This window comes from Canis lupus, chromosome 27, assembly GCF_048164855.1.
Source record: "Canis lupus baileyi chromosome 27, mCanLup2.hap1, whole genome shotgun sequence".
Classification (NCBI taxonomy): Eukaryota; Metazoa; Chordata; class Mammalia; order Carnivora; family Canidae; genus Canis; species Canis lupus.
This window is the reverse complement of record NC_132864.1, coordinates 11,072,646-11,092,338: the sequence shown is the minus strand read 5'-3', so window position 1 is coordinate 11,092,338 and position 19,693 is coordinate 11,072,646. Positions and strand designations below refer to the sequence as shown.

Sequence of the window (19,693 nt, the reverse complement as noted above, 5' to 3'; positions counted from 1 at the left end):
TGAATGCCAAATTTCCATTTTCAGAAACAGGCAAGCAAATTTATCATTATGGCAACTTTACAGCTGAAAAGCACTATGACCTAACTTTAATCTGGCATCTCAAATAAAATTATAAGTATAAAATAAGATGTTAGTGTTGAATTCATTGTTTCTCTTTTCAGTTTTCCATCGTGAACCTGTTCATAACAGTTGTCATGCAGCAGGTACCTGCATAAACTAGGGGTGTGTACATGCGGGTGGGCATTTGTCTCTGGTTATTTCTAGTGACCCCACTGCACGTGAAGGGGATGGAGTGAGCGCTCTATTTTGAAACCAAGTGCCCGCAGTTCACTTGGCCTCTCCAGTGATTTAAGGTCTTCCAGATAGGCGTTTCCAAAGATAGAGTTGTGATAGCAACCATCTTGCTTAAAGCTTAAAAGAGAAAACATTTCTGTCATCCAGAAATCTGCTTATTTATCTCTTAGGAAAACATTTATAAATATAGTTTTAAGGAGACAGAAACCATTCCATTCTGGGTGATCTTGTTAAACTCCTCAGTTTGTTTATATTCCATTTGAACACTTTCCTGTTGCCTTTGCTGCTGCTTCTCTTCAGCAAGTATGCGTGGTGTCTTCTTTGATGCTTATTCTCGATCACGATAGAAACTGAAATATCTCTCAGTGAAATGGTGAAATTTTACATGTGAGGCACCAGCACTCTTTATTTTTCCCTCTGTGAAGCTAATAAGAAAACTTTAAATGTAGAACTTAAAATGAGTCTACACTGAATTGGACTCATTAAAAACTTAAAACACACGTCACCATCCAAGGCCCTCCAGCGATTTGAACAGAAGGTGCTCTATGTATTAAAAGAAGAAATAAGCAGTTTGAGTTTAATAGAACACAACAAACAGCCATTGATGAGTCAAGGGGACTCTGGAGGGATTCCTAATTGGGGGTTGGGGAGAGGCGAGTCTTCTATGGTGCAGAGGCCACCGCACATTCCAGGAGTGGGGATGGTGGGGTGGGAGGAGGGGAAAATAAAGACCCTTCCAGAGGGAGGATCGGGGAGGCGAGGAAGTGAGGTGCCAGCAAACACAAGTGGTGGCCGCTCCCTGGGAAACTGAGGGCCTGAGTTCAAAGGCAAGAATGCGCACTGACAAGGATAAAGCCTGTCACTTGGGGACATTTGTGGGCATCCCCACTTGTACTCAGGAGCTAAAGTAAATCAGATTTGAAATTCTGCCCAGCCTGGAAAGGCACAGAGGACTCTCCTAAAGGGTTTGGGAGAAATTTGCAAGGATATGTTGGCGCCTAGAGGTTTGAATAAGAAAAAATACTGATCAAAGAAAGAAGTGTGTATGCATGATTTTTTCTTTTTTTTTTTTGGAAGTTTGGAAGTGTCCTTATTCTATCTGGACTATTTTCTGAGTTTCTTGAAAATGGTTGCTTTCACACATGGTTCTCCTGGGATGGATTGCTTTTCAAGGGTTTGCAGAATTCTTGTAAAAAAAAGGGGGGGGGAATCTAAAGGTGTGTGTGTGGTCAGTGTGAAGCTCACCAGTAATTTGACTGCACCTCCAGCCCCCTTGTGGTTAAGTGGAGCCACACGCAGATTTCTGGCCAATGAGTCATGAGTGGAAGTAGCATGTAATTCTCATGCAATTTCAGGCCAGACCATTTAGTCACTACAAAAGAACTTTCTGGAATCCTCCCCAGGTGATTGATCCTGGAATGAAATGACATACAATAGATCAGGGACTGACACACTTTTTCTACAAGGGCTATATAGTAAATATTTTTGGCTCTACAGACCTTGCACAAAAGCAGTAAATGGATGAGCACAGCTGTGTTCCAGTTACCCATTGGTTGTACAAACAAGTGGCAGGCCCGTGGAGTAGATAATCCCTGATGGTCGGGCAACATGAGAAATAAACTTATTTTTGAAGCCACTCTCAGTTCTGGGGTGATTTGTTGCCTCAGCACACCCAGCCTATTTGACTGATAGAAGGTGAAATGGGGGCCAATTTCATATTGATAAAAATGAGACAGCTTTCCCAAGAAGATGGTTGGGATAAAGCCCCAGACCACATCAGCTAAATGTGCATTTATTGATTGCCAGCTGTGTGCTCCTAATGGTGCACTTTCCTGATGCTCCTAAAACTGTTCCTAGGGAGCAGTCTAAAAATGTCTCCTTGTGGGAAGGATCCAAGAGCTGGGGTCTTGAAAGGCCTGCAGAGGACACATCTGATTGCCCGGACCTGGTCTCTGGGAGCCAGTGATTGTGGGGGTGGGCAACTGTTCCTGCCCCCACCCCTGCTGTGGAGCTGTCAGCTGGGAGGGGAAGATGGATAGAAAGACTTTTGTTTTACTGGCTACCTTGTTAATGCTCCTCTGTGCAACCCTCCACACTGCCCCGTGTCTCTTGCCCCATTCAGCCATGCAGGCCCCACACTGCATCACTTGACACTTATTCATGGGTCCTCCCCTAAAATCATTGTGCACTCCTCCAAGGAGAGGACTGGTTCTTCTCCATCTTTGTGTCCTCAGAGGCTGGCCCGTGGCAGGTGCTTCAGAAATTCCTGTGGCCCTCCAAAGCCTATGTCTGAACTTTCTGGGTTCTATCTGCAATTTCTTTAGCAAAATACATGTTTTCTGATGCCTCCTCCAAATCTCTGCTTTCTCAGCCAAGACCCCTCTCCAAAACCCAGTCTCTTCTACTTCCCTTACAACTTCCCACCTGAGACACACAGACCACCTGTACTGGGCCCTGGGCCCCCTGCCCTCCCGGCTGCAGATGGTTCTGGGGTGGCAGGGGGTTGTGGGGGGCGTCCTCCACTGCCCTTCTGAAGCTCATGCACATTTTATAGCTCAGAGGGGACTTGATTTTCTCATAGCAAGTGACAAAAAACTGATCCACGGGACAGACAGCTGTGAAATGGGTCTTCAGCTCCTCCTTTCTCCTCTTCATGTTCTCAGAGATTCATTAGTTCCTCCCTCAAGACTGCCTTTTTCCTCCTGATTGTGCTTGGCTTGAATGAACATTTTCTTTTTCCTCTAACTTGCGTTTGCCAATTTAGTTCTGCCATTTGGGGTTTGAATTTGGGGTGGAGGATGAATTGGTCTCCTGTGCTCAGAGCTGGAATAGGGGTCCCTGATCTTTTCGTTAATTACTGTTAGCTCTTGCTGCAGCACCAGTGATGCTTGCAGCATTATTCAGTTTAGCCAGCTGTGAGTATTCACTTTGGGTGGGACTGCTGCAGGAGCCAGGGATGGGGGGATGACGGATAAAATGCAGTTCCTGCTCTCTGAGTTGTAATGTGGATGTATCCAAGGGTAGGACAAGAGAGAGGAGGGAACAGTGGATCATGCAGGTGACAATGAAGATGCCTGGGACTCTCCTGGGACAAGGCTGGAAGAAGAGTATCCAGAACAAAGGCCACAGGTGTGCATATGCCGTGAGTATGATTCAAAGAGCACAGGTGAGCACATGCAGGCACCTGGGCAATGGGAATAGCAAGAACTGGGCTAGATGGGCAGGTGTGGATGTGGTGACCCGACTGTCCTCCTAGTGGAGTGCAAAGCCTACTTTGTGCATGGGATGGGGGTGGGGTTTGAACTGAGCTGTGGTGTGACCTGGTGTGTGTCTCAGGACACAAACTCTGTGGGGGGGCGGGGTGTGTGAAGAAGGGGGCGGAGGCCTGTCATGAGGCAACTCCAGTAAGATTCAATGAGTGGGAGAGAGGAGGACAGAGATTCAAGAGAGGAGTCTGGCTGGAACCAGCAGGACTTGGGGACAGATTCTATGTGGGAGACAGAGAACGGAGTAGGAGGCGGAGGTGTCCCTATGGCTTAAAATGCGGGCCGTGGGATGGGGCTGAAATAAAAGCCCTAGTTCACGTGTATTTATTTTAAAGTAGAAAAAAAATAAAATAGAGCTCATGGCTTGTTCCTGAAATGGTGTCACTGCTGGACTTGTCCCCCACCTCCCCACAAACGGGGAAGGCCACAAAAGCCAGAAGACCAAAAATAGGCAGCACACATCTGGGACCCTGAGGGAAGGAAGTGAAAGAGGCTATACCCCCAGGAGGCTGGCAAGGGCCATCTGATTTGGGGAGACCTTTCAGGGATTGGGGAGCCAAGGGCTACAGAACTCCCAGGTCCTTCAGGGCTGGGGACTGTGCAGTTGGGACCAGCTGGGTAGAAACCCGAGGCATGCACCGAGCCAGGAGAGAGACCTGTGGACATGAGACCTGTGGTCAAAGGGCTCAGCCGTCTCCGGTGCCCACTTCTGAGGATAGCTGGGGCTTGGAGTCCAGACAGAGATGGGTCCTGCCCTTGGCACACAGGGCAGCAGCATCAGGGTGACTTATGTGGACCTGGGAATCAGAGGACAAACAAGGCCTGTTCACAAAAGCCACTCCAATGGGAGAACAAGCCCTGTCATTGGTCACCTGGTTGTCTTGATTTTCTTTCTGTGAGACCCCTAATGGCACAGATGAGGCAGTGAAGATTCATGAACACTCAGATTTTCTGTGTGCCCAAAGACCACATTGGCAAGAGACATAAGTATGTGGCCATACAGTTTACAGTCCTCTTCGCATGCGATTGACATCGTCTTAGGACCTCATCATTTGGCCCCTTTCAGAACACCCCATCAATCTCGTCCCTGCGTGGAGCCAGCTTGTTCTCTTCAGACTCTGTGCTGGTTACCCCTTTCTAGGGCACCGTACAGATGTGGTTTCATTAACCGGGAGAGGGCTGGCTGAAGCCTAAATAACTGGGAAGGCTGCTTCTTAGTTCCCGCAGAGGGACCTCCATCTATACTTGGGGAAACACCAGCTCATGTTCTTGGCTCAAGTCCCTCTAGGGGCCATTCCTGCAGCCTCCTACTGTGATCCTGTCTGCTTATTCCAGGGTCTTTCTGACCGAGGCACATCTCTGTAAAGCTGCTGAGAAGGCATCTGCATTTTTCTAATTAAACCAAATACATTGTGGCTCCTCCAGCTCAGTCCATTTTCCTCTTTAACAGTCTTGCTCAGCTGTTTGAGTGCATGGTAGTGCTCCTCTCTTTGAGCAGGGGGATTTTCCACTGTTTCAACCCATAGCTCAGAGTCATACAATTACATAAAACCAAGTCTCTTCTGAGATCACTGGGGCCAGTAGCACTAGTGCATGTCATTGGTGCTGGCTTTGAAGAGAAACCACTTTTGGGAGGACTAGCACCTGGCTGCTCACTCACAAGGAAGGAGCTGGAAATTTTTCACAAAATCTAATAATTGGCCATCCTTCGTAATCTTTTTAAATTCTGCTCTTTTTGAAGATTATGGAACATCATGTTTATTTAGAAAGTTTTGCAAAGTGCTTTAAGATTCCACTCCTCTCTGGAAGTTATCTTCACCTTCATATTTTCCCGCATCCCCTGTTTTCCATTAATGAAACAAAGGGAAGGAGTGTGGGTCTGTCCCCAGTAGAACAATCTGAGTTATGAGTCTGCTTATTGCAAAGGGTTTTCTTAACCATTTGAATAATAAAGGTGGCAAGGAAGGTGATCTTAGTGAGAAATAATATCAAAATCAGATCAGAAAGCTCCCTGGCGGAGGCGTTGTCAACATCCAATTTGGTGAAAGTGGGATCTTCTTTAAATGGGGCTGTGGATTCTGAGAATTCAGACAGAAACAGAGCCTGTGAGTCTGATAGAAGGAGGTTCCTCTCCCTCAGAGCCACACGAGTACATGCTTATGTGGCCAGGTTGATGACGTGGAGGTAGGCAGGGGGCCATGTAACACAATGGGGGAGGGGCGGTGGGCTGCAGGGATGCGCCCCGTCTCACCAAGAGATGCTGTCTGTCTGTGTTAGCCTGTGGTTGCCACATAGGAATGTGTGCCCTGGGGCCACAAGATCTCCCACTGGTTGTGCGAAATCCAGATGTTGGAAGTTGATGTAAAGTATTTCAATTTTCAACTATTGACACTTAAAGAACCCCATGAAGGGCAGCACATCTTCATACAAGTTTGTAGGCTTTGTCCAGAGAATTGCCCATAAGTGGCCCTCTCCTGTCATTTGCGGAAGGTGCTTTGGATCCTATGGTGTTTTTTCTCTCTGGAGCCTCAAATCTCATCCTACATTCAGGGTATTTTCTTGCTGCTCTGCTGCATACACCACACCTTACTCCATTGGTGGTCTCCTCCCCAAGTTGGGCAGTGGCTCCCTGCCCCTTCCTCATGCCTCAATCCCATGCTTTTCTCTGTGCTGTTCTTGCTTCCAGAGAAGCCTCCTCCTCTGTCTGCCCTTCTGGACCTCCCCCACCTTCAGGGCCCAGCCCAGTTCCATCCTCTTCTGAGATACCTTCTTTGGCTGGATTTTACATTCATTTTGCCATTATTGTACACGTGAGGTGATTTGATTGAAAATACACTGGTCTCATGGTCCCTAGCTTCACTGGTATTTTAATCAAGACTCTCCTCAAACAGGAGGTGCCCAATGGAATTGGCTTAATACATAAAGGATATTAATTAGCTCACAAAATAAAATCCAAGGGGACATGTGACATCAGGCACAACTAGATCTAGGTGCTATGATAATATCCTCAAGACTCTGTGTCTCCATCTTTTGGCTTTGTGTTGGCTATGTTAACTTCCTTTGGGGTGACAAGACGGTCCTCATTGGCTCTAGATCTTTACCCTATTGATAGGGCAATCTACTCACAAAGAGTCCTTTTCTTTCTCAGTGACCACAACAAAAATTGCCACTTACACTTCACTGGCCCCACCTGAGTCAATGTGCCCATCTCTGAAACGATCACTGGGACAGTGGAATAGAATACACTGATTGGCCTGGCTTGGGTCCCATGACAACTGTGGAATTTCCGATAATATGAGCTCCATCTGAGCCACATGGAGAAAGGTGTGGAGTGGATTTTTTGTCAAATAAAATTGATCTATTGTTACCAGAAAAAAGGAAACAGATACTAGGTTGACTGAAATCATGTGTGTTCACTGTACTTAGATCTCCAAATAAATTAGAAAATTAAGCATTTAGAATTTGTAAATCTGAACTCTTAACCAGTTTTATTCTTAGACACTGATTCATCTTTTCATTCAAGTAAATAAATACATAAATAATTTTGTTTTTATTCACTGTGTGATGTGCTGGGTTGTGGAGTACTATGCTAAACAGAGAGAGTAAGACAGTGTGTGATGAGTCTGGCAGTGAAGCTGGATCTTAAAGAGTTACCCAATTAAGTATAATTATGAGAAATGATGTGAAGGAGAGATATTAGGAAATTTGAGTGTAAAACAGGGAGGTCTGGTACAATCTGGGAGGTCAGACATGACTTTCCTGAAGATGTGACACCAAACCAGGACCTAAACAATGATAAGTAGGTATAACCCAAGGGAAGGGTGGTTGGGTTTGGGGATATGGATATTGTTTCCATGTGCTCATTAAACAGATTGGATGTTGACATTAATACCAGCATGGATTAAGTTTCTATAAAGACTTATTAATAAAAAAGTTTCTATGAATTTTCTAAGGATGATTGCCACCAAGAAAATTTGGTTCTTTATTCTGGAAGGAAACTCAGCTGATTCACAGTTAGCCACCTGTGAACTTTTGGTCTATACAATTATGTTGGCAAATGTTATTGTTGGTAAACCATCCACAAAGCCTCATGCCCAAGACCTAAAGGCCCATGTAAATTAGCTGACTAGCTAAGCTTAGGGATGGATTTTGGGACCCCGAATGCAGCTTCCCTCTAGGACTCTAACTGGTCCCATGATGCTGAGACTTTCAATCTTAGTATTCATGGTATAATGTTCCAGCTGTTCCAACTGCCTTATAGGTTGCAGGGTAAGAATCAGTTTCCTAAATATTAAGTACACTAAAGGCAATTAAACTTCTTCCTCTGAGCTAAATAAAGCTTCTACTTGATGACACTTCCAATTCTCTCCTGACCCAGACTACTTTATTCAAATCCTACTTGTAAGGCAAATGGGTTTTCATTAGTGGCAGGATATTTTTAAAGTGCAATATTCATAATCCTCTGTTGCCTGGGTATCCCTTGAAAACCCAGGCTATGGTCCAAACTGCTACATCCTTTTATTTCCACAATAGGACAGGATAGTAATGGGGTATGTTCAGAGTGTGATATGCACTTCCGGATTAATTTCCTTCTTCCTTTTCTAAGATCAACACCGTTAGGTATTTATAGATTTCCTTCTCTTTGTGCTGATCTTCTCACATTTTTGATTTGCAAAATCAATTTTATTTTGGCCCATTTTCTCAATTTATGATTGTGATTGCCTGAACTGATTGTCTTTGGAAATCCATAACTGTGCATTTGAGGAGAATCCAGTCACTTCACGGTAGAGTCCTTGAAGTCTCGACTCTCTGGTTTGAAAGGAGGCTCTGGAGTGACAACTCACCTCCAGCTTCTCTTTGCTGGGGGAATAGAATTGGTGGATGGTCATGGAGAACAATGTTCTCTTTTCCTCCATGGTCCAGGAAAGTTGAGGTTAATATCTATTTAAAAGATTGACCTGATGCAAATGATAAAGAATATCAACTTGAGAGCAGCTGAAATCCTTCTCAGCCAGGATCCACTTCTGCTGGGAGCAGGGCATCAGTGAGCCTCTAATAGCTATCAGATAAGAGGTGACTGCTTGGACTCTCTTGGCCTCTCTGACTTGGTTCAGAATGTCAAATGTCTGCTTTGGACTAGGCCACCTGTCTCTTTAGCTTCAGGATTGGGGGATGGGTAGAAAGTAGCCATGGCTCCCCTCTCTGATGTCCTTAATCAAAACGAGTCTGAACATTGATTAGCCATCATTTGTATTGTATGGTCTGAAGTGCATCAGGCAACTTTGGTATTCACTATAATTGCTGTATGCAAGTTAACTGAGTTGCCCCAAGCATGAGTTCTAGAATTGATTTCCAGATCAGACTGCAGGAGAATTAGCCTAATACTGAAATTAGCAGTCAGCTTCAAGAGCATAGGCTAATTATTTATTTTGCTAAATAATGCAGACACGCTTTGGCTTAATTACAGTAGTTTTGCTGTGAAAGAGAATTGTGTCTCCATGTCACTGTAGCTCATTAATGACACTTTGCTCACTTTTATTGGCTACACTCTGCAGTGCCTTTTGGTTTGAAATTATTTTCTAATTTGCTAGTGTCATTTATGGAAGAGGAATATTTCCAGACTATCTTTTGTAGGTGAAATACTTGTGTTTTAGAAAAGCCTTAATGTTAATCTCTTCCTGGCTTTCAAAACCTGACTGTGTAAAAATAGGTCACCTTTGCCATCTTTGTGCATCTGCAAGTCAGCATTCAGTTAAATCCCAGCATCAGGGATCTCAAGGATCCCAAGTGCCAGGACCTTGTCCAGGACTCCTGAGGACTGAGCCCGCCAACTGTCAAGTGTTTGAGTTTGTCAAGTGTTTGTCAAGTGTTTGAGTCCTAGCTCTGCCACTAGGTAGCTGGGTGGCTTTGGATAAGTTATCTAGCATTTATGGGCCTCAGTTTACTCGTATGTAAAATAAGTGGATTCTTTCTTTTTTTAAAAAAAGATTTTATTTGTATTTATTTGAGAAAGATCAAACAGTGAGTGAGACAACACAGTGGGGAGAAGAGGCAGAGGGAGAGGGAGAAGCAGACTCCCCACTGAGCAGGGAGCCCAATGTGGAACTTGATCCTGGGACCCTGAAATCATAACCTGAGTTGAAGGCTGATGTTTAACTGACTGAGTCCCCCAGGTACCCTTAAGTGGGCTCATTCTTGTATTCATATATTACCTGAGTAGCTCCTGTGTGCCAGGGACTGTTGTAGGTACTAGAAAGAACAAAAAACAGGATTAGACAGGATTCCTCATCACCAGGAAGAGACAGTGGAAAAGACAGACAATAAGCACATAAGTGAATAAATGAGATCATTTAGGTGAGTGATCATTCTGTGACACAAATTAAAATGTAATTGAGACAGTGGGTGTAGGACAGGCTGTTTGAGGGAGGGGCACCAGGAACCTCCTCTCTGAGAATGTGACCTTGGAGAATGGTGATATCAGAAAGCTAAATAAAGAAAAGGAGCCATATCTGCAGAATTTGGAAGAAGAGCTATTCAGGCAAAGGAAGGAGCCAGTTTACAGCCCTGCAGGTGGGTTCCTTAAAGTGTCATCCAGCTCTTAAATTCAGAGATTCACGTGCCATGCATTTCAAACTGTGTCCCACAGGTTTTCCAGAGTAGCTTGCGTCATCTCTGCTCTGTTACCATTTTGGATTCAATTTTTGTGTCCTTATGTCGGGTTAGCATTTGTCCTCAGTGCCTTCCTATTCATTATGTGTTAAGTCTCCCCCTTCTCTCGGCCCTTTGCTTCACGGACTGTGTCCTCACTAAGTGAAATTCAATCTCGGGATTGCCCTGTATTATCCCTCCTGGTTTCATGTTATTACTGGCCAGTTGATAGGAATGTAGCAGAGGAATGAGAAAATTCTTCTGCAGAAACCTCTTACAGAGTCACATGTCTTACTCCTTTCTCGATGACCAGAAATTGTCTGAAAATAATATGCAATTTAATATTGTAATTTACCTATTATTTTCAACAAGGTATGATGAAATGTGCTGAAAAGTGCTGGCACTTTTATCTAGTGTTATTATTTTAATTGATGAAGTCAGTTAGGAGAACAAGGCAGCTACCAAATAAATACTTTAGCAGATAAGACACTAACTCCTGTAATGTAGATACATGACACCTTTGTAGGTCTAGATGGTATCTAGAAATGAGCTGCTCAGTGACAGTGTCTCATGCAACTTGATGAGCTGCTCAAGAGTTAGCAGGAAAGAGTCTGAGGGAGTCTCAGCTGGATGGAGAGACTCTGGCTCCTAGTCTCAATTCCAGTGAGGACCACCCTCCATATGTTACTGTGATTTTGTCAGATCAGTTGCTCAATGGTCTTTCTGCTGAATCCAGCCTCCTAGAGGGACATCTAGTCAACCCACTAATCGGGACACCTGGTCAGCCCATTGTCTCCTTATTTATCTTGATTACTGAGTTTTCTTGGTGACCCCTTAACTTGTATGCCCTAATCCTGGCTCTGATTTCAGGCTTCAGTGCCAACTAAATGGCTCCTTCTTCCTGTTGGCCTATGTTCCATGAGAATGTGCTGGCATCACCAAGTAGTTGCCTCAATCTACTTGTTTGGTCAAGCCAGTGTTTGATATCTAAAAATTGCTTGGAGAATACATGTATAGATATATGTGGCTAGACATCAGATAGTGCTACCCCTCTCATACTGGCTTCCACTTACTAGTCTTCTGATCTTGGACCTTCCCTCCCTCCCTCCCTCCCTCCCTCCCTCCCTCCCTCCCTCCCTCCCCTCCCTCCCTCCACCTCTCCCTTCATTTTTGAATGGGCAATGTGCTTCAGTGTCTCTACATGAACCATGGCATAATGATATTAACTTTAATAACATGATGAAACAATAATCATATCTAGATTCTATGCAGATCTTTGCGTGGCTGGCACCTTGTGGTCATTCATGTCTCTGCTCAAATTTCACCTCCAAAAAGAGATCTTTCTTTTTTTTTTTTTTAAAAGATATTATTTATCCATTCATGAGAGACACACGTAGAGAGAGAGGCAGAGACACAGGCAGAGAGAGAAGCAGGCTCCATGCAGGGAGCCCGATGCGGAACTCGATCCTGGGACTCCTGGATCAGGCCCCAGGCTGAAGGCAGGCACTAAACCTCTGAGCCATCCAGGGATCCCCAAAAGAGATCTTTCTTGACCACAAATCCACAGTTGTTCTCTCTGCAAGTCACTATCACATCAGCTTGTTTTCATTCTTCTGTAGCCATTACATTTTGAAATTGTGTTCTCACGTATTTGCCACTTGTCTCTCTGTTCTAGAATGTGAACTCCATGGGAGCAGGGACCTGGTTGGGTTTTTGACTACTGTGTCATCCTCAGCACCTAGAAAACAGTCTGGAACACCATAGATGCTCTTCAAATATCTGCTGAATGAATGAATCCACCTCAGAGGGTCAGTGTGAGGGTCAACTGCCCTGCCAGTGTTTGTGAGAGTGTTTTGTTCCTTCTCATGCTCTATGTATCAATGAAAGGCAGGAGCTTGGAGGACTCACGCACAACAGTCTTTGGGGAAAGCAATTTTAGCTTTCAAAATCTTTTTTATGTTGCTTCTAAGTCGCAGTAACAATAGTGTGTGCCTCCGGACTGTTGTGAGCACTGATGTCATAAGAATTACCTTATTTGCCTTCGTGGATGTATCTTGTAAGAAGTTACTGTGGCCGAGTTCAAAAAAAGCAAAAATGAACTATTGTGACTGCATCAAGATAAGAAGCTTTTGCACAGCAAAGGATACAGTCAACAAAACTAAAAGCCAACCTACAGAATGGGAGAAGATATTTGCAAATGACGTATCAGATAAAGGGCTAGTTTCCAAGATCTATAAAGAACTTATTAAACTCAACACCAAAGAAACAAACAATCCAATCATGAAATGAGCAAAAGACATGAACAGAAATCTCACAGAGGAAGACATAGAAATGGCCAACACGCACATGAGAAAATGCTCCGCATCACTTGCCATCAGGGAAAAATACAAATCAAAACCACAATGAGATACCACCTCACACCAGTGAGAATGGGGAAAATTAACAAGGCAGGAAACCACAAATGTTGGAGAGGATGCGGAGAAAGGGGAACCCTCTTACACTGTTGGTGGGAATGTGAACTGGTGCAGCCACTCTGGAAAACTGTGTGGAGGTTCCTCAAAGAGTTAAAAATAGATCTGCTCTATGACCCAGCAATTGCACTGTTGGGGATTTACCCCAAAGACACAGATGCAGTGAAACGTGGGACACCTGCACCCCGATGTTTATAGCAGCAATGGCCACAATAGCCAAACTGTGGAAGGAGCCTCGGTGTCCATCGAAAGATGAATGGATAAAGAAGCTGTGGTTTATGTATACAATGGAATATTCCTCAGCCATTAGAAATGACAAATACCCACCATTTGCTTCAACCTGGATGGACCTGGAGGGTATTACGCTGAGTGAAATAAGTCAGTCGGAGAAGGACAAGCATTATATGTTCTCATTCATTTGGGGAATATAAATAATAATGAAAGGGAATAGAAGGGAAGGGAGAAGAAATGGGTAGGAAATATCAGAAAGGGAGACAGAACATAAAGACTCCTAACTCTAGGAAACGAAGTAGGGGTGGTGGAAGGGGAGGAGGGCGGGGGGTGGGGGTGAATGGGTGACGGGCACTGAGGGGGGCACTTGACGGGATGAGCACTGGGTGTTATTCTGTATGTTGGCAAATTGAACACCAATAAAAAATAAATTCATTATTAAAAAAAAAGAATTACCTTATTTGTGTAGTACTTAGCATACGACTAAGTGTTCAGCCACTGGGGTGTGAAGAGTTCTTGGCACCAGCCTCCATCTTTGGTGGAGTCACAGAATCACCCAGAGTTTCATTAATATGAGGGATTTTTTTTTCATTATCAATTGATTCAGGCCTTTTAAACCTATTTCAGTATGAATTAGTTTTCATAGTGGTTAGTTTTCTGCATTTACTCTTTGGTTGTTGGGTTGGATCTTTAAGAAATTCATCACAGATCTCCAGGTATGATCTAAGCTTTCCGTGGACGACTCCTAGATCTAGAGCCTTGTCCTCTGATAGCATGTCTCCTTCTTTTGTGTGCTGTTGATTCATTTGTTTCTTTAGTAATTTTTTATTGAGCACCTACTTGGTGGCAGGCTCTGTTCTTGGGCTGAGGCTACAGTGGAGCACAAGATTGACAAGGTCTGTGTTGTCCATTCTGTGGATGGAGAAGTAACATATATATGCACAAACAAATGTACCAACACACGCATACATGTAAACTGTGTTTGGTGTAAGTACTGTGAAGAAAAATAAGCTTATAATGGGACAGAAGAGGAATGTGCTTGGTTGTGAGTGGGGGTAGGTGGTTGACTATTGCAAATAATTGTCAGAGGAGACGTCTCCTCCCTGAAGAGGAGGTTTGAAGGAAGTAGGAGGGCCAGGCATGTGATTAACTCCAGAAAGAGTATCTGAGGCAGAGAGAGGTGCCGTTGGAGAGGCTTGGAGGCTGGGATGTATTTGGTGTGTTGAGGAGCAGAAGGAACTCAGCCATGTCACTGGAGCAGAGTGAGCAAAGGGGACTGAGGGACAAGGCCAGGGTGATTTTTATGGGGCTTGCAGGCCATGATGAGGGGTGTGGATTTTATTCTGATTGAGTAGGGGAATCACTGGAGGGTATGACATGACCTGCCTTATATTTTCAAAGGACATCTTTGGCTGCCTCCAGGGGATCATTTGTGGGGAGAAGGCAGGAGCAAGGAGATGGATGGAGAGGCTGCCCAGTGGGGTTCTAGAGATGCTTCTGGCTTGGGTTGGGGTGCCATAGAGGCAGTGAGGAATTCTCAGAATACTTTGACAGTGGTGCTGATAGGCTTTGCTGATATTTTGTGGCCATTGTGTTTAAAAGAGAGAGAGAAACCACGAAGGGTCAAGGATGACAACAGAATTTTACCTGGAAGATGGAGTGCTATGGGCATGAGGAAAAATGTGGGAAGGACCAGATCTGGGAACTTCGTGGAGTCAAATGATCAGCTCTGGCCACAGCAGGTGTGAAATGCCTGGTACATATACACGTAGGCAGGTGGGCAGGGGTCCGGAGTTCACAGGAGAGGTCCAGCCTAGACGCAGAGTTCTGGGAGCCACCAGTGTAGAGAGGGTATTGAATGCAATGTCACTTCACAATTTCTTAGAGTTTCACCATCGATCCCCTAAATCTAGTTGTCCCAAATTGGCTGTGCCACCCATTGGCTCCTCCCAGTTTATTGCCATTTCTTGTCCGGCTGATGTCAGGCCCCACTCAGGTCTGTGGATAGTCACTGCAGCCAAGGGTAAGCTGCTTAGTGGGATGAGTGGCCACTGGCATGATGAAGGTTACCCTGTCTGTTGTTATTAGTGGGCAGGGGATGGGCAGATCTCACCAGGACCACCTGAGCACGAAAGCCAGTCTTGGTGATAGATTTCATTTTCCACCTTGTGGGGCTTCCATTCCTGTCTCCAGCGTCCCTGCCCTGCTCCCCAAGAGCAACTTGCATGGCTCACACCGAGCAGCCACCTCAATGACCAGCCTAGAGTTGCTGAATTGTGAATGTTGTACAGGCTTGTGGCTGGAAGTAAAAAAGAGGTTCTTCTCACTGGGGTGAAAGGAAGAAATTGCTGGAGTATGAAATCCTGAACACTTGGCACTGCCCACCATCCACATTCTGGGCCTGTGCAGGGGCTCTGCCTTCCCCAGGGCCTCGCACAAGTTGTCCACCAAACACCCATTCGTGTGTGTGTTTCTGTGGCAGTGAGTCATGAGGGCTCAGTCTGCACAGCAAGTGATGGGAGCATGACCCCTGCCCTCAGGAGCTCAGGATCTAGTGGACGACATACAGGCAAACAAACGAATGAAGCTGAAGTGCACAGTGATGGTCTATGGAGGGACCAATAGCCTTTTCCTGCTGGATCACAGAAGACCTCTCACAGGCGGACCCGGATTCTGCTTGTGGAGTGTGATGCAGGGACGGGCACTCACTCCATCCAGCTCTGCCCCATGAGGACCAGCAGCAAGACTTTTCTGTTACTGCTGGGAAAGAGAACAGCACCCCTTCCTCACCAAAAACTGCTACGTGGATATAGGTTTTCATTTCTCCAGGGTATATACGGAGCAGTGCAGTTGCTGAATCATGTGGTAATTCTCTGTTTAACTTTTTGATGAAGCACCAAATAATTTCCCACAGCATCTGCACCATTTTACATTCCCAGCAGCAAAGGACTTGTCCACATTCAGCATTTGTTCTTTTTTTTTTTTTTTAATTTTTATTAAAGCCACCCTACTGGGTGTGAATGTTTGTATTTTAAGCATTTTAGCTGTATCTTCTATTACTTGCACTGAAGAACTTTATTTGGTACATCTTTGGAGGATGAATATAATTAGGGAAAATAATTTCAGATAGGAGGAACAGTGTGAGCAATGGCTCAGAGGTGGGAAGGCCCAATGCATGCTCCCTGCAGAGTTGTTTGGATTTCGGTGTGGGAGGGGTGATGACTGGGGGGGTCTTGCCTGTTGCACTGAGGAGGAGCCAACAAATGTAGTGGCTTTATGGACTGATGGAATTCCTTCACGGAAGTTAGTTTCTAACCAACCACTAGAGAGCCGCTGAAAAAACCCAAATACAAACTAAGAACGATGATAAACACCATGGGAGGGTCTTCTTGTCTCTTTCTCTGGTTTCAGGCTCTACCCCATTAACTGGGGAATCGTGTGTGTCCTGGATATTGTCTTCTTTTTGTAATGATTAAATGATTTCTCTTTTAGTTATACAACAGTATAATCAAACCAAACAACTAAATAGCACAGAGGAAATAGACCTACAGTCTGTCTTTCTAAATAGTGAAATTTCTTTCTTGTTCATGTTCTTAAAATGAGGCAGCATATGGAATATAGCTTGCACAGTGCCTGTACTTGGTAGGGGCCTGCAGGTGTCACATGACCATCTTTTACAGCCCATACCTGGGCACGCATGTATTTTTATACAAAATGATGTGCTTTTATATTCTACCTTACTTGCTGTTTTGTCAAAAGAAATTTCTGTGTTGCTACAGTGTCCAAATACCTCTTTAGTTGCTGCAACTGTCTGTCCAGGGAGCTACCATAATGTAACTGCTTCTTTTCCATTGGACATTCATAGGGTTAAAGTCAAGCACAGGGTTGACTGCTTTAACCCATTTCAGCATCTAGCCTTTGTTTTTCTGGCATTCACACTCCTACTGTGTAATGGGAACCCCTCGCCCCACTCTCAGTCTGTATTGTTTGGGGTGGGGTTACACCTTTCCTTGTCCCTGGTGTGGCCGCATGTCCTGGGGCTGGACGCTCAGATGATTTCATTCCTTTAGAAACAGCATAGTTAAGGCTTTGGCATGTCCGCCAAGCCTCGCCAGTGAGGCTCAAGCATGAGGCTTTCGTGTGAACAGCTTAGAGAAAGGGATTCTCTTTCCTTGAGATTGCCAGCAGGGGCATGATGGGGTCTGCACCGAGCTCCCCAACATCACTGCGTGAAGAGATGCTGTTTGAATGCGGGCTCAACTCGAAGACACAGAAAGAGAGAGAGATTGGCTTGATAATATTGTGTGAGCCCAAGATCCAGTCTCTCCTACTGGAAATATTCTATACTATGAGCCAGTACATTCCCTTGAGTTCCTTTTTTTTTTTTTAAAGATTTTATTTAATTATTCATGAAAGAGAGAGAGAGACAGGCAGAGGGAGAAGCAGACTCCCTGCAGGGAGCCCGATGTGGGACTTGATCCCAGGTCTCCAGGATTACACTCTGAGCTGAAGGCGGCGCTAAACCGCTGAGCCACCCGGGCTGCCCTCTGGAGTTCTTTTTTATATTATGGTAAAAAAAAACTCATGACCTAAAATTTACCATGTTGACCATTTCTAAGTGTACAGCACAGTAATGTTAACTGCATATACTTTGTGCAACAGATTTCTATAACTTTTTCATCTTGAAAAACTGAAACTCTGCACCCATTGAACAACAACTCTACCCCTTTACCCCTTCTCGCAGCCCCAGGTAAGGATGACTCTACTTCCAGTTTCTTAGGAGTCAGACTACTTTAGATAACCTAAGTGCAATCATGCAGTACTTGTCACTAACCTAATGTCCTCCAGGTGCATAACACACGGCAGGACTCCCTTCTTTTTAAAGGCTGAGTAATACTCCGTTCTATTTGTATACCACACTCTTTACCCATTCCTCCAGCTATGCACACTTGGGTTGCTTCCATCTCTAGACTATTTTGAAAAAGGCTGCAGTGAACATGAGTGTGCAAACAATCTCTCTGAGATATGACTTTCAATTCTTTTGGGTGTATACCCAAATGTGGAATTGCTCTGTCATAATGGTAATTCTATCTTTAATTTTTTGAGGAACCTCCATACTGTCTTCCACACCAGCTGCGCCATCTTATACTCCAGCCAGCAGTGCACAGGCCTTCCGATTTCCCCACATCCTCACCGATGCTTGTTATCTCCTGGAGTGGTTTTGTGTTCTGTGTTTTGGATATGGCCTTCCACCCATAATGGCCTCCATGGGTATATGGTGACATCTCATTATGGTTTTGATTTGGCTTTTCCTGATCACGAGTGACACTGAACATCTTTTCATATGCTTGTTGGCCATTTGTTTGGCTTCTTTGGAGAAATGTTGATTCATGTCCTCTGCCCATTTTTAAATTCAATTATGATTTTGTTGTTCAGTTGTGGGAATTCTTTTTACATTCTGGATATTAACTCCTTACCAGATACATGTTTTACAGGTACTTTCTCCCACTCCAGAGGCTGCTTTTTCACTTTGTGGGTTGTTTACTTGGCTACACAGTTCTAAATTTGATGTTTAAAGGTAAAGTTTTAAAGTGTGGTGTCCAGTGGAACTCAGGTCTGCCAACTTGCAGCCCAGTGTCTTTTATCCTTGAAATGGTAAACTGCTGGGTTTATTTCATATCTTTTCAGGAGAAATCCTTCAACTGAAACTGCTTATGGAAACATCTGCCGGGTAATTGGGGTGGATGTTCAGCTGTAAACTAAAAGCCATTTTCCTCTGGATTCCATGAAGGAATTGTGTGTGGTGTTGTGGGATCAAGACTCACGCATCACATCCTGTGCCTTAGATGGAGAGCCTTCATCCGTGTTCCCCAGAAGGTTCTCTGGTGGGTCATGGAGCCAGATTGCTCTTGGAAACATTGCCCAACAGTGGGCCATAGCTAAGGCAGGGTGTAATTTCTCCAGCATGAAAATATGATTTGTTTTGTTTTCCAGTAACCATTTTTGAAAGGTCTATGTAGCTCTAACATCCATCCCGTTTGTTGGTTATAGCTGGCATCCATGGCACAGCTGGATTCTTGTGTTGTAGAATGTACTCATGGGTTGGTGACAGCCTGGAGGGGTTTCTGTATCTCCCTCAGGGGAGAACAGGCTCTCTGCTGTGAGGAGTGCAGTGTGTGACAGCCACAAGCTGTTACTACCCTCAGGGTCCCCCTCAGCTGCCAACCTGAGTCAAGGACACTCTTCCCAGGCTGCCCCGGGCCATTGACTATGGACAGCTGGGATTCTGGGTCCTTGGCATATGTGTCCAACCTGGGACTTGTCTACCAGGAGGTCTCTGTTTTAGAGTTCCTGTAAGAGCCATATCTCAGCAGCGTCTTCGGCTGGTTTTCACTATTGAAGAAAAAGAAATAGCAAAGAGATTGCAGAGAAAAGTTCCAAGCTGGTGTCTACTTTGAAAATGAAGGCAAGGAGCAAACCCGGAGAACATGGGTCATACATGGGATTTGCTTAGGGTTCAGAGCAAGGAAATGGTTCAATCCCTTGGTGAGCTGGAGTCTGTATTTCCCTCTGGAAGCTGGTCCCCTGCTGGGGAGATCCATTATCTGGGAGACCAGCTTCCATCATCCGGGGTCCCTGTGCTTCTAAGTTTCTCTTCACCCATCAGTCTACGGGGGGAAGGCAGTCCTGGTGGGCTCTGCCATGCTGATGGGCTCCCTCCACCCAGCCAGCCTGGGGGTGCCAGAGGGGCTGTCAGCCTGCCATGGCCTGGGAAATCCCAGG

At 44.9% G+C, this 19,693-nt stretch overlaps 1 protein-coding gene and 1 long non-coding RNA gene across 4 annotated transcripts in view; one reads left to right on the top strand and one right to left on the bottom strand.

The window, feature by feature from the left end:
- The window catches only part of TMEM132B (transmembrane protein 132B), a 371,275-nt gene that overhangs the window by 227,395 nt on the left and 124,187 nt on the right, over positions 1 to 19,693 (top strand). The gene's annotated exons all lie outside the window — the stretch shown is intronic.
- Positions 156 to 6,819, bottom strand: LOC140619175 (uncharacterized). The gene is made up of 3 exons (XR_012019103.1): positions 6,735 to 6,819; positions 1,540 to 1,707; positions 156 to 719 (listed from the first exon to the last, which is right to left on the bottom strand). It is a non-coding gene; the product is annotated as an uncharacterized lncRNA (long non-coding RNA).